A 24,655-nucleotide genomic window follows, 5' to 3' on the forward strand; every position below is an offset into this window, starting at 1 on the left:
GTTGGAGGAAAAATAAGATTTGCACGGTTTCAAAGTGTCTACTGAGGGAATCAGGGCACCTTTAGACTAGAGAAAAACAACAGATAAGACCTTCGTGACGAGTCAAGGTCAGCATCTCAGATAATATCAAGAACTCATTGGTGTGATTTGTTGAGAAAAACACAATGTCACTTTTGTGCATTCTTTCCAGGAATGTATAATCTCATTTCAATCATGGAAAAACATCAAACTCCTACAAAATAGTAGATCAAAATTCTTCAAGAGCCATGGTCAAGGAAAGAACAAGGAACTCTCACAATTGGAAAAGACTAAGGAAAATAATAAAATGAAATGTGGGATCCTGGAAAAAGAGTAAGTACATTAGTAAAGAAAACTGTTGAAATTTGAGTAATATCTATATCTTAGTTAATAAACTTAATTCAATTTGTAGGTTAGTTAACTTCCTTGTTTTGTTTATTTGTTTTTGCTGGGACTGGTTGCTTTGTATTGGTACCAGGTTTTCAATATTGTCTCCATCTCATTACCTCTACTTTTATGCATTTTCTGTTAGGAAACTAATTAAGGTCAAAGGAATTATTTTGTCAAGTACCTAAATGCAAAAGCAAGTTTGGGAGGTCTCAAATCTTTCTTCCATAAAAACAAATGCTTAAAGTACATGAAAACTGTCCACTTTTCTTTTTCTATGCAAAATTAAATATTTTTCTTGTTTTTGAATCTTCATTAATTTGGCACAGGAAAGAGTGATAGCTTTCTTTAAACTGTGTTTAATGTTTAGCTATATTTGATTTAATTAAATCTTTTTATTATTTATTTAAGAAATTAATTAAATCTCTTCCCTCCAAAAACTCGACAATGGGAAAAAATTGATCATGTCTATGTCACTGCTCCCTGTCTGAATATTCCATTTCAGAATTTTAGGATACATTTCATATTATAGAATTTATAGTTGGATGTGTGCACTTAGTACTTCATATTGAGTTTGTCATTTTAAATGTATTTTTAAATGTACTATAGTATAAAGTGACATTGAAATAAGAAGTTGTGTGTGCAAATATTAGAATGGAATAAAAACTAGTAGAGCATAACTTGATATTGATGAAGAAAATATTATAATCGGGAATCTAACCAAATTTTGTGGGTGTTTTTGCAAAGCAATAACCAAGTACTCTATAAGATTTCTGAAAGAAAGACCCCTAAATGTATATGAACCTCAATTATACTAGGACAGATTCTGAAGGACTGCCTGCCACATGCCAACCAGTGCAACTGAAGGAGACATTTCCAAATACCTTGGCACAGATAGGGGGGAAATCTTCAAGTCAAAACTGGTGATGGTACAATGCAGATACATAGCTTAATTGGCAGCAGCAATTTTTCTTCCTTAATTGGGCACCTTACAATTGATGGAAGCTTAGATTGGAAGAAACTATTATTATGATATTATTGACCATGAAAAGTAACACCTTTCTTTCAATAATCTTACTTGAACCTCTGCAAGACATTTATTAAATGGTAGTTTATTTTTATCTTATTTTCTTATAACAAAAAAATTTTCATGACTATTATGCAGATATTGCAGTTAAGATGTTATAATAGGTATAAATAGATAATATATTACACACGATTATAAACACATAATAGTAATGTTATGAATCATCTCTATTACATTTAAGAAATGGAAGCTCAGAGACTTCTGGAGATTAGTCCAAGTAAGTTAAACAGTGTGAGTCTTATGACCTTACCTTCACAATTGTGAGGACTCCATTGTTGGTAAGCCTTGCCACGTACCAGTCTTGATGCATGGTTTCTCTGGATCCTAAAGCCCTCTCTACAGAGTAATTCTACGTCCCTCTGGCCTAGTTTAGAAAAAAAATCTCATTTTATTGAGATGTAAGAACAAGAAATCCCAAAGTACCTAACTGACTCTAGTAAATATATGCTGCCTCACAGGAAATCCAGAGTTGAGACAGGTTTCATTCAGGGTTAGTTGACTGAGTGACTGCTGTCATTAGCAACCCAGATTCTTTCCCTGACCTTATTCTACTCTCCTTAGCATTGGCTTTGTCCTCAAACTGGCAGTGAGCCAACAAGAGCCACATCAGGCACAGACATTCTTCAGGTAGGAGAACACACAGAGAAGCAGAGAGCAGGGTCCTCAGAAAACACCCTGCATGGACCTCCCTACTGCCTTGTTAGGTGGAAGTAGGCCACAGTTCTTTCTCAAACTGGCAGGTAACAGACAAGGAGAATGCAATAACCCTTATACCAAGTAGTGTGATACCTGGAGATGAGGCTTGGCTCATTCATCTTCCTATGACTGATAACCAATCTCTTTAGGCCAGAAAAGGAAATTATACATAGATGAGATTTATCTAAGAAAGACTTGCCTGATGTGTGCTACTAGGAACATACCTACTTTTCCAAATGGTACCAACACAATTTTTGTTTTAATTTTAAGTTAGAAAATTAGATGTATCTTATATTATTCCTTCAATTAGACACACAGCTTAGAAAATCATGGTTGCTCTTCGTGTTTTTGTTTTTGCTTTTTGTTAGTCCTGGGGCTTGAACTCAGGGCCTAGGAATTGTTCCTGAGCTTCTTTTGCTCAAGGCTAGCTAGCACTGTACCATTTGAGCCACAGTGCCACCAGCTTTTTCTGGGTGCTTTTATCGGAAATAAGAGTCTCACAGCCTTTCCTGACCCAGTTGGCTTAAAACCACAATTCTCAGATCTCAGTCTCCTGAGTAGGTAGGGTTAGAGCGTGAGCCACAAGCTCCTGCTTTCATCCTTTGTAACATTGCTGTAATGAGTGCATGACATGGGCAACTCTAGGAATATCACCCTTTAAAATCGGCCATGCAAATAGGACAAGAGGACTACGATTTAGGCTTGTAGAATGAGGGATGAAGAATGGAGGTTGATAATTGAGTGACAAGATTATATTTGGCAGTTGCACTATTAGATCTGAGTGAAATCATGAGCAGGTTATGGGAAGTCCTTGTACTCTTTCAGAAGCCATTTAATAAGTAGCAGATAAGAGTGAAGTTGGACTATGAGGAGATAATGAATAATAGGTTTCTCTGCTGGGTCAGGGGAGGCTGTGGGGGCATGGAGAGGAGTATATGCAATTATTCTCCCAAGGAACAAAGAATGAAAAGAAGAATGTAAAACCACAGTTTGTTCTGGAATGCATTTGTAAGTAAGTGCACTAGTCCTTAATAAAACCCTATATATGCCATTATCTGTGAAATATGATGTATTTTGTCTCTGATACTAAAAATATTCTAGCAACATTGCTAATATAAAGATCATTTATGTGATTAACTACTATTATCAGTTCATGCCAAATGCTAAAAATTGGGTCATTGGAAAACATTGTATATGTATTTCAGATTATATATTTAACAAGTTGAGTACTTTTACAAGTTCCATGAACATAAACCTTCCAAGATTGTCTTCTTGTTTGCAAAACAAAATAAAACAAAATGGGGCCTTGAGAAACAGCTTGGTAGAAATAGGGCAGGGAGTACAGAAAACTTTTCACAGGACAAAACACAAAGATTAATAAATATCTGCAGAAACATTCAATCTCAACAACATAACACAAAAATGCAGAGTACAAGGAAACAATAGCAATGTTCTCCCATCATACTGGCAAGGTTTACTGACATGCTCCAGTAATGTTGGCTGGAAGAAGGCAGACCTTAGTGTGGTTGCTGTATGTGTGAATTGGTTCAGTTTTTGCAAAACAGGTTGTTAATGCATTTGAAACCTTTAATGCACCACTTCAGAACTCCTTGATCTCACCTATGTGAAGCCCATTGTGGAGATTCAGTGTGGGCACAAGGTGGGCTTACCTCTGGCTCCACCCAACAGAATGGACAGAAGTGTGCTCTGCGGTTAATATATGTGCAAACCCGACTGTTGGGAAGTGACTAACCCCCAGAGTGCATCTTTGACAACCCAGACAGAACTGATGGGTGATTATCTCTCCCTTCCTATTCTCCCTATCTCTCTAAAATAGATGGTTTGACACATATTTCATTATAGCTTCTTATGCAGTCTGACACATATTTTCTTGAGCTTCTCAGAAATCCCTGTGGGATTAAGCAACCAGCACCTAAAGTAGTACAGGCAACTCAGAAGGCTATCTTAGAATTAGTGCTTTCATGGTGGGACAGAAGGTGAACCAGTGTAACAGGGATACTCACTGGACACTATGTTGGAAATGAAGTTTACAACTTGGTAGGGAGGAAAGTCAGAGGGAAGGGGAAGTGGGAGAAAATGAGGGAGGGGTGCCACTGTTCAAAAAGAAATGCACTCATTATCTCATATAACTGTAACCCCTCTGTATATCACCTTTACAATAAGATAAAATAAAAAAAATTAGTGCTTTCAATGGATGGAAAAAGGGTGAACAAATGCAGCAGTAATACTCACTAGACACTGTGTTGAAAATGAACTACATAATTTGTAGGTAGAGATGGGAAGGAAAAACTGGGAGACAGTGAGGAAAGGCTGATATTATCCAAAAGAAATGTACTCTTTACCTGACTTATGTAAGTGTAACCCCTGTGCACATCCTTTACATGCTTTGGAGTGCCTGTGCCTACCTTGGCCATTTCAGGACCGGTTTCTGAAGTTTTTCCTGTAGATAAGCTTGCTAAAGTGTGTTAGAAGATGTTTACCTTATAATAGACACTGAGGACTGCACTGCCACAGTGTTATATGAAAAGGAGCAAGTCTTATGGTGTGGGAGAAGTACAGAGATATATACAAATTTAGACTTGGAAGAGAAAAGTCTACAAGAAAATTCCAAGCCATTAACAATGGTTATCTTGTAAGAATGTATAAAAATCAAATGGGATATTACATATTTTAAAAGTACTAATTCAACCCAATAAAAATTTTTAAATGCAAATCTATCTGGTTTCAATATTTATAATGTCATCATAAAGGAAAAATATGACAAAAATATGTAATGACTCAAGATATAAAAGCCAAAATTAGATTTTTTCTTCCGTTTAAATTTTTTCCATATTCTGCATATAAAAATTATGTTTCCCCTTTGTTTGGAAATATCTCACTTCCTATTTTCCCTTTCTCATTCCCAAACCTATCAAAATTGAGCTCTTCCTCCTATATTCTGAGTACGAAATCACAGGGGGGATAATCTAGTTGCAAAGTAAAAACTTCACAACATGTGAAATTCATGATCATCTCATTAGTTCAGAGGAAGACAGTGTGACCAAGAGAAGAGATTGACTCCTAAAAGCAAGCCAGTCCAAGACTGGAACTCCAGTTCCTAATTCTTAGTTTGCTCCTTGTTCCATCAAATGGTAATCCGATCAAGTAACTAGGTGGTGGCACTGTTTGATAGTGTGTGACTACTTGATCTGGTCTCTGCAGGTAGTAGAATTCCTGGGTCTACTTCAAAAGCACACATCTGCAAAGAGAACTGAAGGAGAAAAATCTCATGAGAGAAGGTTAGTAAGAAAATATCTGGAGGTGAGCAGTGCAATTGCACCAGTCATGCCTCACATGAACTCAACTCATCAGCAGACACATAATCTTTAGCATCCAAAGAAGGCTGTTACCAGTGTTCAGGAGCCATCACACAAAGGCAGAATGTTGGCAGATGCTTTGATATGACTCTAAGATTTCATTTCTGCTATTAGCTCCAAAGGGCTGTTATGATCAGCAGAACAGACCAAGGTTCATTGCACCTTAATGTCCCAATGCATGTAATTCAGGATTGCTGTCAGTTTCTCTCTGATCATTTTTCTTTGATTTGCTAACCTTTCTTGATGCAATTTATCTTATATTTTTTTCCCATTTGGGTAATGTCTTTCTAAACATCCATGTTATAATCGGTGCTGGAACTCACTGATTGTGCATGACAGAAAGGAACTTAAAGAAAATTATGCATTGCTCTGATCTTGCCTAGGGCACACAAATCAAAGCTTCCTCTGTGGATAAGATGGAGGGAAAATGAAAGTAGCTACACTTTATATGGAAATTAGCTACTCCTAGAATACACTATAGTTAAGCATATATCAAACCAAAGACAATGAACATATGAAATGTATTTGCACATTGGAATATTCCCTTCCCTATGTTCTTCATATAGATAACAATTGACAGCGTATTACATTACATAAAAAATTATTTCCTTAACATTAGTTTACATGTGGTTGGTATATTTGAGACAACTTGGGAATTTTCCTTCTTTAAATGATATTTCATGGAAACTTCTAAAATAATCAGGACCTGAAGCATTACTTTGAATACACTGTGCTTTCTATGCCTTTTTGCTGATGTAATCAAGAAAATAATTTTAAAGTGTTGTTTTTCCTCTAGAGCAGACATATGCAAATGAAGATTTTGCTTTACTTTTCTCTTGATTGCCTTTTCTTTTCAAATTACAAAAGAAAATCCTAAAATAAGGTAACAGGTATATAAAGAAAAATCCAAAGTTAAAGGAAAGCAGTTGTTTTGTTGCAAAGAATTGTCCTGATCATGGATCCATTTCTACCTACTGCTTGACAATCAACAGCTGACATGTGTGATACCAGTCTCAGGAACTGAGTTACTTTCTTGATTGTAACCCCAACTGGTCTTAAGTCTTGCTCTTTTTTTTTTTTTTTTTTTTTTTTTTTTTGCCAGTCCTGGTCCTTGGACTCAGAGCCTGAGCTTCTCTGTCCCTGGCTTCTCTTTGCTCAAGGCTAGCACTCTGCCACTTGAGCCACAGCGCCACTTCTGGCCATGGTATGTGGTGCTGGGGAATCAAACCCAGGGCTTCATGTATATGAGGCAAGCACTCTTGCCACTAAGCCATATTCCCAACCCCTTAAGTCTTGCTTTAAATGAAACATAAACTTAAGTTTTAACTCTTTTAATATGTCTGCTTTTGTAATCAAATTTGCCCAGCTAGATTGTATAAAAAGGGAATTTATTAAAGTATATCATGCCTCTTATAGAAAACTCTTGGAAATCATAAAGCTTGGAAACCATGTAGCCAGGAGCAAGTTCAAACCACACAATAGGATGCTACCATGCCTGGACCCTGAGGTACAGCCTTCACCACTGCCCTGGGGCTGGATCATACACTGCAACTGTTTAAAGAAAATCTCAGATCAGGAAGCCTGGTGCTTACTGGTTTCATTTATTTTGCTTCTACAGTAAGTTTCCCTGAATATGTAAGTAAATTATTACTTTAGTTCTTTAAGCTGTTTAAGGCTATATTTATAATGATAAACGATATATGGGCTCTAATCGTTGACTAATAGAATAGATTTAGAGTTCAGGTATGACTTTACTTTTTGTTTTTAATTTATTTTTGTTACATTTATGTAGTTGTACAAAGGGGTTTCAACTCAACATGTCCTTATATGTGTACAATACATCTTGCTAAATCTCTCCCCTTTCATCATTCTTCCTCAACTCTCTCAGGGGCAATTTTCCTAGCCAAATTTCACAAAGGGCAGTCAACATTATGTTTAATACTTCATCTCTTTGTCATACTAAAATAATTCTGACTTCATTTTTAACTAAAAGTCTCTTCATTAAAAAAGTTTTTTTGTTCAGTTTTATTTACTCCCACTCACTTCTTCCCTTGTGGTGTCAATGGAAACCAGAGGACTGGCCTTAGCTCTCTGTGGTAAGGTAAGGTAACTTTAGCATTGGCTAGAGTGTCATCTCATCTATTCTTCACTGCCTGCACTGATTCCTGCCATTAGAAGATCACAAAAACAGCAAGTGAATAAGGTCACCATGACCTTGCAATTGCAACTTTTCCACTTCTCAACTTACTCGAGGACTTAATGACAAATAATTAATCTGGCCACTTTTCTCCTTTTTGGTCTTCCTAATGGCATTACTTCCTATCTCTTCTCCATCTCTATTCCTTTGTAGTCTTTTCTGATGATTCCCTCTCTCTCTCTCTCTCTCTCTCTCTCTCTCTCTCTCTCTCTCTCTCTCTCTCTCTCTCACACACACACACACACACACACACACCTTAAAATACCACTCTTTAATCCTCTACATTTTTTACATACCATGACTTCATTTAATCATCTTCTACCAACTCTTGCTCCCTCATTCTTCTTCTCTTGTCCTGACCCTTCTCAAGTTTCCTTGAGGACTGTCTTGCATGAGTAAAGCAATGTTCCTGCAGGTGTCCCAGACTGTGGCTGTGTTCTTGTACAGTTCTATTTTGCTTTGATTCTTTTAAGAGCAGGAACAGAGGACTACTCAAAACGGGTCAGAAAACAGAATGTATAACAGGATAGGACCTCAAAGGAGATAGGGATTCGAAAGTGATTCTGTGTTTAAAAGGCTCTAGATTCTAGATGCCAACATTTGCAAATTTTCAGCCTTTTGTTTAATATTCCAATATGACTTAGCTACATTCCTTCCTAACCCATTACACATGAAATATTCACCTTGCCTTTTTCATTGCATAAGAACACAACTCTCTAAATTTGTATTTTACTTGTCTGCATAGAGTTAATCACATACAGATACATAATTTCTTTCTGCAAGGCCAAATTAATTGTTTAAATTTTTTCTCTCTTAACCTCATTCTCATTCTTTTACCTTTCAATTTCCCCCCAAATCACCAACTTTCATGGGGGTAATATATGTCCTTGCCTGTTGTGGCTCTTTGAAAGATGAATAGTGTTGTTTGGTGGAGGAGTCCATTTAAGGTCTGTTTAAATGATGCTATATTACAACTCTTTCTGTTTATTTTTTCCACTCAGCACTGGCTTTAAAATTCATGGTTTGGTATTCACATTTACTTCTGTCTGCTGCAGGCTCTTTCAGTACAGGATCATCATATTTCACTTCTCCAGTCTCACAGTGAGAGGCAGCTAGAATGCCACCAAAAATAACCTTGTGTATCCTCCTGTATGGGTCAGTCACATATATTTTCTCATATAGATGTACATATATGTATAAGTATATATGTGCATATATATATAAATGAGATTGGTGGGTACATGCATAACTAATTTTACTAAATATTTCTGGCTTCCCAAAGTGCTTGCCAATGTACATTTCTACCCATAGTCACTAAGGGCTTCCATTTCTCTATGACTTTATCAATAATTATGATAGTGCTTCCTGCCAAAATATTCTGCCAAATGAATCTCTACATAGATCATCTTTTCCAGTCAGTTAACTCAGATCCAAGGTTGGTGACTTTTAGATTAGATACTTATAGCCCTCTCACCCATGTGTAGCTAGTGAAGGATGATATCACATGCCACATAAACTATCATTTCCCATTTGTTTTCAGTAGAGGCAGTGTGTGGAGAAGTTTCTCTAAGTACAGTTTGTGGGTGGTTCAAGACCATCTTTTAAATTTCTCCTCCTCCTCCTCTTCCTCCTCCTCCTCCCCCTCCTCCTCCTCTCCCTCCCCTCCCCCTCCCCCTCCCCCTCCTCCTGCCTGAGTGGTCATACCAAATGAAAGTCTGCTCTGCTAGGCCATGTTGAAAGATTATGGCCAAAGACCAAAGGTTATGGCTACAGACTATGGCCTGTGCCAAACTCCTAAATATATGCCACCATCTGGCTCTTCTTTTTACACACTGGGAGCCTGTGGTTTTCTTATCAGGCAGATGTTTATAATTGGCTGCTTCTTGTGCTCAGAAGTCTGGCATCCCCAGATCCTTGTTCTACTGCCTCACTCCTGGAAAATCCAATGTGACTAAATCTTCAACTTCAGACTCACCAACCCTGAGATTACTCTCACTCATTCCAACAGATGTACCACTTTAGGCTTTCCTGGCTCCCATCAGCTTTGATGTGAGGCCTTCTACCCTTCCCTTCTTTGATTATGCATCCTGTTCTTGGAAGAAAATGAAAACATCTTCTTTGGCATTTTATTCCCAGAATCTAGCATAATGCCTCAATCTAGTGAAGTGTCTAATACATTTTGTTTTGTTTTTAAATTTACTGGAGTGAAGAGGTTAATATGACCTTCTCAGTGTCATACAGATAGTCAATGATGGAATTGGAAACATAAGCCAGGGCTCTTGTTTCTAATCTGTTTCCATCCAAATCAATCCTTTCCAAAACAGAGAAATCAGAAAGTCATCTTCCCAGGGCCAGGAAATATTGTGCCATTGAGTGCTATGTGAGCTTCAGAAAGTTTCCTTTAAGTTTCACCTCTACTGCTGAAAAATGCTTGGGTGTATGAAACTGGAAGTTCTGATAATGCTTTGAATTATAAATTATATGGAGAAATTCTCCATGGATCCCCAAGCTGAGAGTAGATATGCCTTAAATCAAAGATTGTACATACTATCTTTTGAAAATATGACAGCATTGAGCTCAGTATTCTTTTCTCTTTTATTTCACCCCCTTTTCTACCATTTCTTGACTATTTATCAGAGATACAGCAATCAAAGTCATCATTCCTGTCAAGAATCTTTGCAGAGGAGTTTACAATACTGAATGTACTATTATGAAAGTGTGTCCTTTACAGTTTCAACGGGCCTTGAAGTGTTTTGCAGAAATTCTCCGCCCACTTCAGTTCTCTCCTTGACCTTGAGAGAATATCACAGAGTTCCTGCTGGAGTTGAGGAGGAGAGAAATACTTTCTTTTTCATTTTCTCATCCATTGCAAAAGTTGTTCAGCTGGAGCTAATGATCCTGTGGCCATTGACCTCAGACACTTCATCTGCCACACTGAAGGTAGGACAGGATGGTGTCAGAGGGAGTGTAGATATGTCACCAGCTTCAGCAGAATACTCGGTGACTGTTCTGTAGTTTGCTATGAGAGCATCTCAATTCACACACTTCTGTGGAAGGGTGATTACTCTCCACAGCTTCAACAGAGATTATTAGTTTCATAATGTGAATTCTGCGAAGATATAATAATTAAAATGGGATTTGAGGAAATGTAGATGTATAGAGAGGGTATGGACTCAAGTGTGTAAATCCTACTGTACAAGTAGGAACTTGTGATTCTCAGCTTATTGTTTCCTGTCAGTAGGAAAAGAACTGTTCTCCACCAAGGCTAACACATGATTTGGGGGCATTGATGGCTTACACCTATAATCCTAGCTACTCAGGGGGCTGAGATTTAAGGATTTAGGTTTGAAGTCAGCCTAGGCACAAAATTCCATGAGACTCTTATTTCTAATTAACTAGCAAAAAGTGAAGAGTGGAGCTATGTCTTAAGTGGTAGAACATCAGACTTGAGTGAAAAAGACAAGTGAGAGCCTGAGACCATGAGTACAAGCCCCAATACTGACATAAAAATTGACACATGACCTGCTGTCATTGTTTTTCATAGTTATCAGGGAATCATATTTGCTCACAGCAGAGACAGGCTAGTAATACACAGAAATGTGCTTTCTAATAAATAATGTTCTTGAATAATTTTGGTGTGAATGGTTGAAACCATAGAAAGTAGAGTGTTGGCTGTAAGGGATCTGATAGCCCATTGTTTTGTTTTGAATTTTAGGGTATTTGTTTTGGTGTTACTGGGGTTTGAACTTAGGGCCTTGCACTTCTTAGGCAAATACCCTACCACTTGAGCCATACCTCTAGCCTTTTTTACATTTGTTGTTTTAAAAAAATAGGGCCAATTTAGAATGCAGTCCCCTTACTTAATGCCTTCCACACAGCTGGGATAATAGGTGCATGCCACCATATCCAGTTTTAAATGGTTGAGAGAGAGCATGCTAGCTTTCCCCCCAAGTTAGCCATGAAGTCCTCTCTATCGCCTTCTTCTGTGTAGCTAAGCTTATAGGCATGAACCACTATGCCCCGATCCATTGCTTGTTTTCATCCATTAAAAACAATTCACAATGCAAACCATTATAAACTACTACATTAAGATAATAGAATTTCCAGAACAAACCTGTATGCTACTTCATCATAAAATAAAGATCGACATTACTAACAGTCTGATGATAGACTCTGAAATCACAGCAAAAATGAAATAATCTATTTAGACATATATTAGTATAACATTAATTACATTATTTAATATAATTATATAATGTATATTTTAGAAATGAGATTTCTATTATGTATGTTAATGATTAGATGGATGACATCATATGTACAGAAAACATTGGGGGGCAGTAATGGCTCAAGCTGTAACCCTAGCTACTCAAGAGTCTGAGAACTGAGGATTGCAGCTAGAGCAGAAAAGGCCATAAGACTTTCATCTCTGAATAACCACCAGAATGCTAGAATAGGAGCTGTGGCTCAAATGGCAGAGTGTTAGCCTTGAGCCCTGAGTTCCAGGCCTAGTATACACACACACACACACACACACACACACACACACACACACACACACACACACAGAGATAGATAGAGAGAGAGAGAGAGAGAGAGAGAGAGAGACCTCTGTCCATAAAATCAAAACAAGATTGAGATTCCACCTCACCCCAGTAAGAATGGCTATTATCAAGAAATCTAATAACAACAGATGCCTACAGGGATGTGGCCAAAATGGAACACTACTACATTGCTGGTGGGAGTGCAAACTTGTTCAACCACTCTGGAAAGCAATAAGGAGTGTCCTCAAAAGATTAAATGTAGAGCTCCCCTATGACCCAGCAATCCCACTTCTGGACATTTACCCAAATGATCAAAAACAAGACCAACTAAAGATACCAGCATAACCATGTTCATTGCAGCACCATTTACCATAGCTAAAATATGGAACCAACCCAGATGTCCCTCAGTAGATGAATGGATCAAGAAAATATGGTAGATATACACAATGGAATCCTATGCTTTCATCAGAAATAATGACATCCACCCATTCATAAGGAAATGGAAAGACTTGGAAAAAATCATACTAAGTGAAGTGAGCCAGATCCAAAGAAACATAGATTACATGGCTTCCCTCATTGGCAATAATTAGTATATGTCTAGGATAGTCCTAGCAGATGATCACAATAGCTAAATAGCTATGTACATATCATCATATAAGATGAAGCTAAGCTAAATGAACTCCAAGATATGGAAACAAGAGGTTTTTCTTTGTTGTTGTTATTTTTTAAATAATTACTTATTTATTGTCAAAGTGATGTACAGAGAGGTTACAGTTTCAAATGAAAGGCAGTGGGTACATTTCTTGTACAATTTGTTACCTCCTCCCTCATTTCCCCTCCTGCCCTCCCCCTCTCCTTCTCCCCACATGAGTCGTTCAGTTGGTTTACACCACATGGTTAATGGTTTTGTAAGCATTGCTTTCAGAGTCATTTGTCCTTTTATCCTTTGTCTCTCGATTTTGATATTCTCTTTTACTTCCCTAGTTCTAATACCAGTATATACAGTATCCAGGGTACTCAGATGAGATAAAGTGATAGCACGGGGACAATCACAGGAAGGGGATACAAGAGGATCATCAACAAAGGAAGCTACGGTTTCACATGGCATGTTGAAAGTAATTACAACAGTGATATAACACTCATTTCCATAACATGGAGTTCATTTCACTTAGCATCATCTTATGCATTCATAGAGGCATAGCTATTAGGCTCTTGTGATCCTCTGCAGTGACTAGCCCAAACCTGTGCTAATTATTCCCTATGAGGAAAACCAGAGTCCGTGTTTCTTTGGGTCTGACTCACTTCACTTAGTATAATTTTTTCCAAGTCCTTCCATTTCCTTACAAATGGGGCAATGTCATTCTTTCTGATAGAGTCATAAAATTCCATTGTGTATATGTACCACATTTTCCTGATTCATTCATCTACTGAGGGGCATCTGGATTTATTCCATATTTTAGCAATGACAAATTGTGCTGCAATGAACATTGTTGTGCTGGTGGCTTTAGGGTGTTCTTGTTTGTAATCTTTTGGGTAGATGTCCAAAAGTGGGGCTGCTGGGTCATAGGGGAGCTCTATGTTTAGCCTTCTGAGGAATCTCCATACCACTTTCTAGAGTGGCTGAACAAGTTTACATTCCCACCAACAATGAAGTAGGGTTCCCTTTTGGCCACATCCTCTCCATTTGTTATTGTTAGTTTTCCTGATAATGGACATTCTTACTGGGGTGAGGTGGAATCTCAATGTTGTTTTGATTTGCATTTCTTTTATGGCCAGTGATGTAGAGCACTTTTTCATGTGTCTCTTGGCCATTCTCATTTCCTCTTCAGGAAATGGAAAAACCTCCCATGCTCCTGGATTGGGAGGATTAATATTGTCAAAATGGCAATATTGCCAAAGGCTATCTACAAATTCAATGCAATACCCATTAATATCCCAACACCATTTTTTAATGAAATAGAGGAAGCAATCCAGAAATTCATATGGAAAACAAAAGACCCCGAATAGCAAGTCAATCCTAAGTAGAAAGAACAGTGTTGGAAGAATTACAAGACCAAACTTCAAGCTGTATTACAAAGCTATCATAATAAAAAAAAAGCTTGGTATTGGCACAAGAACAGGCCTGAGGACCAATAGAACAGAACTGAAGACCCAGAAATGGACCCACAGAACTATGCCTACTTAATCTTTGATAAAGGAGCTAAAAAAAAATAGGATGGAAGATAGATAGCCTCTTTAACAAATGGTGCTGGCAAAACTAGTTCAATACCTGCAACTAATTAAAACTAGATCCTTATATATCACCCCGCACCAAAATCAATTCCAAATGGATCAAAGACCTCAAAATCAAAACAGACACTCTGAAAACACTACAAGAAGGAGTAGGAAAAACACTTGTGCTCCTTGGCACAGGATGAAACTTCCTTAACAAAGGCCCAGAAATGCAACAAATAAAAGGAAGGTTGGACAAATGGGACTGCATCAAACTGCAGAGCTTCTGCAGGGCAAAGGACATAGCTTGCTAGATAAACAGAAAGCCCACAGATTGGGAGAAGATCTTTATCGGCCATATAATGGACAAAGGCCTCATACCTAAAATATGTGCAGAACTAAAAAAAATTAAATTCCTCCAAAACAAAACCTCAAAGAACCAACAGCTCCCTCAACAAGTGGGCTAAAGTCTTAAAAAGAGATTTCTCTGAAGAAGAAATGAGAATGTTGTTGTTATTTTTCATGTACAATGTTAAATTATCTCTTTTTTTCTTTCCAGTGTTTATCCTTGTTGTCAGTATATTTGGGTTTGGTACCCTGGGTATTGTATATATGTTTATTTGAATTAGAGAAGGGAAGCCTCAAAATGGTGAGACAAAGGGCAAAGGGTGAACCAATGCAACATCAATACTCACAAGACAATATGTTGGCAATTAACTGTATAACTTGGCCGGGGGGTGGGGAGAAGTTGGGTTTGAGAAAATGGGGGAGGGGGTAACAAGTTCAACAAGAAATGTACTCGATACCTTTCATATATAACTGTAACTTCTCTGTATATCACCTTGATAATAACACTAAATTAAAAAAGAAGTACACCTGAAGAAGAAGAAGAAGAAGAAGAAGAAGAAGAAGAAGAAGAAGAAGAAGAAGAAGAAGCAGCCCACCTCTTGCCCTAAATGTAATTCATTTGTGGTAAAATGCTTTTTGTAAATTATTAAGCTCCTTTCAGAGGTCTGGTTAGCTCTACCCAAATAAAATATTGAGAACTATTCAAAAGTAACAAAGTACTTTATCAATTTTATAAAAATCTCTTTTGATCATGGAAACATGATAACCATCTACTAAGCAAAATAAGGAATATAAATTACAATTTATTTTGTGTCATCAGGAATTTTGTGATATATAAAGGCAAGAGATCCAGCCATATGTAGCTTCCACTTAAGCAGGATTTTGTTTATTCTGAAGATATGCATATTGAACCAAAACAATCTCATATTTGACCCTTCATTTTTATCTTATCTTAGTTTTATTTTTTATCCATATAAGGGTAAATTGATATACGTATACATAGGTATATATGCATAAATGTTGGCAACCTACATACATGTCTATGTTTGCATGTATCCAGAAAGTTTTAGCCAAAATTTAAGAAAAATTACTTTTTTCAACTTCCATTTGTTCCTTTCATTCTTAGATCACATAAAAGTAAAACAAATAAGAAGACACATTAAATTATCTGCACACTCATTTTGGAATGGTGATAGGATCATAAAGTGTCTGTTCTAGACTGAAACATATTTCAAAAGAGGGAGTTCAACTTCTTTTTTTTTTTGGCTGAAAACATGGAGGCTTAATGAGATTCTCAGTATAAATCTCTAGCTTCTTAATCACATATTAATTCTGGAATGAGACCGGTTTTGAAAGAGTATTTTATGCAGTGAGGCCCATCCATCTTAGCAGCACTTCCCTGAAACCATCTCTACCTCTAACTCTTCCTGTTCAGTCCACATTTTCCAAAGAAGGGAACATTCTAGGGTTTGTTGATAATCTAGCCTAATAGAAAAGGTCTTGAGTACAAGGCAATAAATCTTCCATGAAAACACTGCCATGTCAGCTCCTGCCAGTCCCAGTGTGCACTTGGTATTTATTAGACCGTGACATTCTCAACAGGTAGAGCGCAATAGGTTGGCATACTGGGATCTCCTTATTGAGAACTAGGAAACAGCTCTTTAACTTTCATTTTTTTCCCATGAGCCATTCAGAATCTTTCAATTTGTTGTCTGCCAGAATGTTCTACTTTTTATTTCTCTTCCTCCTTGGATGAAGATTGTGGGCCCCAGGTGCCAAGCTGTGGAGCATAATTGTCTGCTGATGGTGACATCTGGTTTGTTGGCAAGCTTCTTCTAGAGCTTTTTTTTTCTCAGTGAATAAATGATAGCTAAGAGCTGGATAATAATAGAGCTTTGTCTCTTAACATGTTCAGCCAGGTTTATTTCAAATTCATTAGCTGATAGGAAGAGTAAACTATGAACCAATGATCACCTAGCTGCAAGTGACTCTTGAGAAAATCTTGTTGCCATCATTAGCCTGAAATCAATTCTGCAGCTGAATTTTTTTGGCAAACATATTTTTCTATTTTTAAGGTTGCAAATGTGAGGAAGATTTTCGACTCTACAAATGACAAAGCAACATTCACAATTGTGAGAAACTAATTCAGTGTAGGAAGAGGGTGCTTTTATGAAATTGTCCCCAGAGAGAAAATTTACAGAAGATTCCTGAATTTACATAATATGAAACAGCTAGCCATCTTTGTATTTATTAACCTATCACATTCACTCTCTAAAGCATGTTTTATGTTTGAAGTTATCTATGTCTAATATCATTATCAAAGTCTTGGCCTGAAAATATAGAAAACTGAAGAAAAATGAGTGTTTACAAGAGAAAAACAAGTTACCACAAAAATAAATTCAATTTAAAAAAGACTAATTTCAAAACGCAAATACTTCAGTTATAGAAATTTGTCTTCATTTTTTTAGCCCTATGACATACAAACCATGCTAAGGTTTTCTGTTGTTGTTTTTTTTGTTGTTTTGTTTTGTTTTCATTTTTGGCAGTACTAGGCATTGGACTTAGGGCAAGCACTCTACCACTTGAACCACATCCCAGTTATTTTTACTTTTATAATTTATTTTTCAGATAGGGTCTGTGTGTCCATCCCCCACCTGTGCCCTCCCCCTCCCCCATGCCAGGTTTGGGTCCTGATTCTCCTATCTCTGCCTCCTGAGTAGCTGGAATTAAAGGTATCAATCACCATGCCTGGTTTATTTTTGAGATATGGTCTTGCTAACTTTTGCCTAAATTGACCTCAAACAGGAGTTATAAATGTAATGTACCCTCAATAAGGTGAGTAGATTTCATAGAAAATAATGTGAGGCAGGAGGTGCAATATTCTAAGAAGGAAATGGTAATACAGAAGGACATGTTGTCTGTGAGGCTGAGGAGGATGAAGGTAACAATCCAATACTACAGGAAAGGAATAGCTAGCATGGAAACTGCCTGTAAACATGATGGAAAGGAAAATTTTAAAGAGATTATAACAGGACACTTAGAAAGAAAAGGCTAAAATAGTGGAGGTAGCAATGGAATGATTGGATGTGGCTGAACATTCTGGAACAGGTAAGCCAGACTTCAGCTTGTCCTTGAAGCTTCTGAATGACCTGAGAGCTGAGTCCACCTGGGCTCTTCCTACCTCTTCATCTTTGATTCTCTTTCTTTCACACTGGCTTTTCCTGAGACCACTCTTCAGAAGGCTGCCATGGCCTCTTATGTGGTGCCTTTAGTTTTCCTCCTTCATTTCCCTGCCCACCACACCTGGCACGCTGCCCCTAGAAGTGTCTCCTTTTCTGGCCCTCTCTCCTACCTTGTTTCCAGGATCCAAGCCACCTCTCCTTTTCTCCCTGTGCTCTTTCACATGGCCTCTTCATAACACTCTCAGGATTTCAGACACTTCAAGGAAGATAGATACAAAGCATGACCCTATTCTGATGTCTCCCAAGTTTTGTTCTTACTAAGCCTGCTAGAATCTTCAACTGAACATCCCACAGGTACCTAGCTTGGGAGGTTGAAAAATTATCTCCCCATCATAATCTGCTTCTCGTCTCATATTCTGTAGGTTCTGTTACTGTCACATTGTCCTTCCTATCACAGCCACCCTGGCTCCAATGATTGATTACTTTGGATTTCTCTACTGTTGCTCCTTATATTCAATTGTCAAGTAATTGCATAAATACTTACTGAGCTAATAACTAAAAACAACATTCATCTAATCATCATCTTTTTAAAAATCATGTGACTATTATTTGCTCAACAATGGCCAAAGAGGAAAGAGGATAATCAAGAGTCCTTAAATTTAGACAAATAAATCTCAAGTAGTTTTCAAAGAGGAACTTTGAATTTCTAATCTAAATTCATAGCAAAGAAGACTGGAAAACAGAATTTTTGTTTGTAGAATAAAATACAATAAAAATCTTTGATGTTGGTAATATCTCTTTAAATAATGAGATAGAATATTGTAACTGCTTATAGAACCTACATCCTTGAACACTTTAAATAGCATGATTGACTAGTAATGAAAAATACACTAGAATCAGGGCCAAAATGAAACCAGGCTAATAAGACTCAGTGTTCCTTTCAGTCCATTTACACTAGTCTGTCTCGTTTCAATTGGTTTTCACACTAGGATCCAGGCCGGTGGGTGACCTTTGAGTACATTCGCTGGAGGCAAATGTTTCTATTTTCTTTGCCTATTGGTAACCAGAAAAGGATGTGGATATTATCCAAAGGAAAGTTAATGGCTTTAACACTCTGTCTTACAACCTTAAACTGTTGGCTTAAATGCTGTTTCGAATAGTTCATTATTGGAAATATACTTCTACTTTCAAAAAACATCCAGGCTCTGCATCAAAGGCAGGCTGCTGACTGCTGAGGGAAGGATGTCGGACAAGAGCAAGCCAAGTGTTGATTATAAGGAAAAGAGGAAGGTTTCCAGCTAGTTAATGAAGCAACCTGCTAACAATTTTCTGGTGGGAAAAACTGATCAAGGTCTTTTCTTTCATCAAACAGAGCCATTTGATTTCTATCAGAAGGTTTGCACAGTACAGAGGGCCATTGTAGAAAGAACGTACAGGGTATATCTCGGCCTCATCTTGACAATGCTGCAGGTTAAATGAGAGAGGTGAATGTAGGTAATTTGGCTCTATGGTGTGTGTGTGTACATGAGCACGTACGCATGCATGTGCGTGCACCCCCCGTGTGTTATTGCCTTCCAGATCTATTGTTTTCTCTGATACATTATTTCTTATAAAGTGGTCTGTTATCCCATCTTTTATGAAGGAATGTGAATTTAAGGTATAACTGGGTCATTCAAAACACATGCATTAGTCAGGATAAGCTAGGATATGCTTCTGTAACAAGAAACTCCCAGTCTTATTTGGAAATTCTCATAAAGTTTATCTGCAAAGGATTTGTCATCAGACTGGGGTTGGCATCCAGTTCTCATCGCTTCATGCATATCTGACATTGAGTAAGCTAAATTTACTGAGCCTCAGTTTCCTCAATTACAAAAATAGGAAAACAACAGTCACTCAGTTTTTATAACCATAGGAAAATTTCAGGCATGTCAAAGGCCATGGAGAGTTAAAAATACACTAAATTCTTTATAAGTAAATTCTTTATTAAGATAAGGTCTAGAAGGTTTTAGTACCAAAACTTTGGCACTTTTAGTTAAATTTGTATCTAAAAACCTATTTGACAAGCCAAGCACTAGTAGTTAATGCCTGTAATCATAGCTACTCAGGACACTGAGATATGAGGATGACGGTTCAAGCCAGCCCAGGCAGGAAAGTCTATAAGACCCTTAACTCCAATTAACCACCATAAAACCAGAAGCGGTGCTGTGGCTCAAAATGGTAGAGTACTAGCTCTGAGCAAATACAGCTCAGGGGCAGTGCCTGGGCCCTGAGTTCAAGTTCCATGACAGACCAAAGAACAACAACAAAAACAAACAAACAAAATCCATATTTGACATAGTAAATTGTGAGGAACAGCCCAGAAAGTTCATAATAATATCCAAGTATTTGATTTCACCCGGAATGGGAATTACTGTAAAAGTAGGTTCCTATGTATATATGCGTTATGATCTGAAATTTACTTGTAAATTAAGTTTGAAATAGATATCATGTTTTCCCATAATGCTATCAATGGTGGTTAAGTTCCTGACACACCTTGGATTAATATTAGATTTAATACACACCTCTAGGCCCCTAATCCTGCACTTGTTGCATCATGCCATTGAAAGGCAGATTGAAGTAAGTTGAAATCACACATGGAATTTGTGGGGCTTAGGGGAGGGAAAGGGAGGTTGAGATAGGAATGACATTAGTCTTTGTAAAAAATAGATATAAAATTGATAGGAATAAATACACACTAGATATTGAACCTGAAAATATTACAAAGGAAAAAAAGAAAGTGTCTGAAATATATATATATATATATATATATATATATATATATATATATATATATATATATATATATATTTTTTTTTTTTTTTTGGCCAGTCCTGGGCCTTGGACTCAGGGCCTGAGCACTGTCCCTGGCTTCTTCCCGCTCAAGGCTAGCACTCTGCCACTTGAGCCACAGCGCCGCTTCTGGCCGTTTTCTGTATATGTGGTGCTGAGGAATCGAACCTAGGGCCTCGTGTATCCGAGGCAGGCACTCTTGCCACTAGGCTATATCCCAAGCCCCTGTCTGAAATATTTTTATAACCTGAGATTCAAATTTTCTCCTATGAAAGCGAAATAGGAAGAGCCAGAAAAAAAAAGTAGACACAAGGTTCAACCTCAAGGGGTAAAGAAGGTCAGATTTTAAAAGAAACGTGAATTTTAAAATGGAGACTATCTTTCCAAGACACTGTAAGAAGCAGAATAATATTGATGTGACCTAGATAATTTTAGCATGTTTGTTTTCCTAGACAATAAAAACTTATGATAGCTTCATGATTATGAATAAAGAAAATACTAGGCCATTATGAACTTATTTAAGACACCACAGTAACACAGAAAACTCTCGAAACAGAAGCTAGGTGTTGTGCCAAGTCACGAGACAACCACCAAGAAGGCCACCGAGGCTCAGACGTTCCGAAATGCAAAAGCAAGGCAAGGCTTTATTCAAGCGAGCTGCAACTCAGGCCTCGTCCTACCCACCGACACAGCGGAGGTTAGGAGGAAGCCCCGAGCTGCGATTACACAGGACTTATAAAGGCAAAAAACAAAGTTACAACAATCAGGTGTTCAAGCAAGATTAGGACACAGGTACAAATCTGATTGGCTCAGGGCTCCAGGCATTCTGGGGGCAGTTAAGAGTTAAGCATTCCCAGCGGTTAGAGTTCTAGACCGTCTGGGCCCTAATAAGCTTGTCCTGGGTTTGCTCACAGGGCCTGCTTATCTCAGGTTCATGTGGTAAAGTGGGTTCGTGTGGTAAAGTGGGGTCTGACTTCAAAGTCTGGCACTTCACTAGGTATTTGACATGCCATGTAAATTCAGGTCACCAATGACAGGTTTAGTTTAAAATATGACATTTGATGGATTTTGTGTTGAATTAAATGGACTTCTCAGAAACGTGTTACTAGTTCAATTCTTTTCTTTTCTTTTTCTGTATTTTGAGATAAGGTCTCATTAAGTAGTTCAAACAGTCTTCTTGCCTCACTCTCCTGGGAAATGGGATTAAAGATGTGTGCCACCAAACCTGGCAACCTCACTCAATTTCAGTGTGCCTTTTCATCATAACATTATCATTAGTTATATATTTATGTGACTACTTGAGTAGTGCCTGATCATTTTTCCATCTGGCACAGAGTAGGAACCCCTGTTTATTGAATAAAACGACAAATAAGTGGATGGATCATTAAGGAAATTAAAACATAGCCAGCTCAGCGGCTCATGTCTACAATCCTAGCTACTTGGGAGACTGAGATCGAAAGATAGGAATCTGAGGCCAGCCTGGGGGAAAAGTTGGCAAAATTCTTCAATCCAATAAAAAGCTGGTTGCAGCGGCACACTTCTGACATCCTAGCTATGTAAGAAATATTAACAGGAAGATCAAAGTCCAGACCAGTCCAATTGGAAAAAAATGACCCTATTGAAAAAAATAATGAAAGCCAAAAGTTCTGGCATGTGGTTCTGGTGGTAGAGGTCCAGCCAGTATACTAAGTACAAGGTCCTGATTTTAAATCCCAATGAAAATAAAGGGGGGGGGGGCAGTGGACCGTGGCTTATGACTATAATAGTAGCTACTTAGGAGGCTAAGATCTGAGGATCCCTGTTCAAAGCCAGCTTGGGCAGGAAGGTCCCTGTGAGACTCTTATCTCCAATTAACCACCAGGGAAAAATAGAAAGTATCATTGTGGTTCAAGTGGTAGAGCTCTAGCCTTGAGCTGAAGAGCTCAGGGACAGTACTTAGGCTCCGAGTTCAAGCCCCATGACTGACAAATAGAAAGGAATAAAACAAGGAAAGAAATTAAAATACAGATATAGAATGTTAATGAAGATAGTATCAATGTACTAGACACATTATTTGCATATCTGAAAGAAAATTAAGGAAGGGGAAATATCATAAAGATAAAAGCAAAATGTCTGCTAAACCAGTGGCCTTTTCTACAGGATGAATTGACTGCTTATCCTAATATTATTAGGGGAAGCAATGGGCTACCTGAGAGCTGTATTCTAGGAATGAACTATTCTTTGCTAAATCCCAAAGGCTTTTCACTTTGCTGATGTCCATCTATCTTTCCTTCAGCCTATCCTCCCATCCTTTCATCTATCCACTCTTGCATCCTTCCATTCATCCTTTGATTCCTCCCTTCACCTCTTCCCACCAATCATCTTTCTTTCCATGCCTTCATCCACTTACCCAATTATTTCCTTTTTCTTTTTCTGCAGCAAATGTTAACTGCTTGGTGATAATCAGAAGATATGAATAAATGGCACTGGAAATGAAGTATGCATTTAACTGTATACTCTCAGGAGAACCTATGTTACATCACTAGGATTCCTGTTGTCCTCTAGTTAGTTTATCATACTGCAGTCCAGAACTAAAAATAAGCAGCTGTCATCATCAAGCTTCATTTAATAACATTTTCTGCTTACCTTTTGCATTGCTAATATACAGTATAGATATTGTCATTTCTGATTCTGGGAGTATATTAAATCCATTTGATCTTTGATTATTACTTTTAGAAAGATTCTAATCGCTGTTGCAATATTTGTAAAACATTTGTTTTCACTATTCTGCTCATGGACAGAAAACAAGTTTGTTGTTTTTTCCCTTTTTATAGTGCTGTATAGCATGCAAGAACCATCACTGTTGATTGTCAATTAAAAGCCACACTCAATATTTTCCATATGTTTTGCTGTAGTTTTCATTTCATCTCAGGTAAACCAGCCCTGTGCCCCGCTCTCCTGCCCTCCTGGGACCTGCCCTTGGTACTGTTTTCATTAACTTTCCCCTGGTGTTTGTTTGGATATTCAGATGATGATGAAGTGGATGTTGTTCTCATTATTCCTGCCTCGGGATGTGGTGGACCACCATCTGCAGATGCCATGTAAGTGATCATCTTGGCACTGACCCATATGCCACCTTTGTAGTCAGGAGGATTCTACCCGAGAGGTGCCATCTGGTTTTCACAGTAGTCAGTAGAAAAGTGGGGGTCTATGTTTTACTAGAGAGATGCATGTTCATGAAAAAAGAGAAAATTTTTTCTGCTCCCACTAGGGACAGAGCATCAGCTGTTGTGTTCTTTGCATCAAATTTCCCCCTACCTTACACCTTCTTTGCTAGAGTTCTGTTTCACCAGACACATCAAGGAACCCTGTGTACACTGTGGGCTGGGCTAGGCTGGGGGTGGGGAGGAAGCAAAGATGAGAACAATAGGTTCCACTGCAGCATCTGAAGAGCTATCTTGAATGACTCCAACACACTGGTCACAGGACAGTTAGGCTTGTACAGACAGACAACTCTTTGCAGTCATTGTTTATGTGTGTTAAAGTTTTATTCAGAAATAATTTCAAATTCCGGAGGAATTGTAAGAACTATGCAAAGAACTCCAATATATCCTTTACCCAGTTTCAGTGATGGCTAACATTTTGGTGTATTTGTTTTCTAAAAACTCATCCTGCACTGTTTGTGAATTGTTTTAAATGATGTCACATTTACCCATAAATACTTTCGTAGGAGATTCTTTTGAATAATCACAGCAGCATTACCTACTTAATGAGATTTAACATAGATGTAATTCTAATAT

The sequence above is a fragment of the Perognathus longimembris genome, chromosome 9 (genome assembly GCF_023159225.1).
Source record: "Perognathus longimembris pacificus isolate PPM17 chromosome 9, ASM2315922v1, whole genome shotgun sequence".
NCBI classification, from domain to species: Eukaryota; Metazoa; Chordata; class Mammalia; order Rodentia; family Heteromyidae; genus Perognathus; species Perognathus longimembris.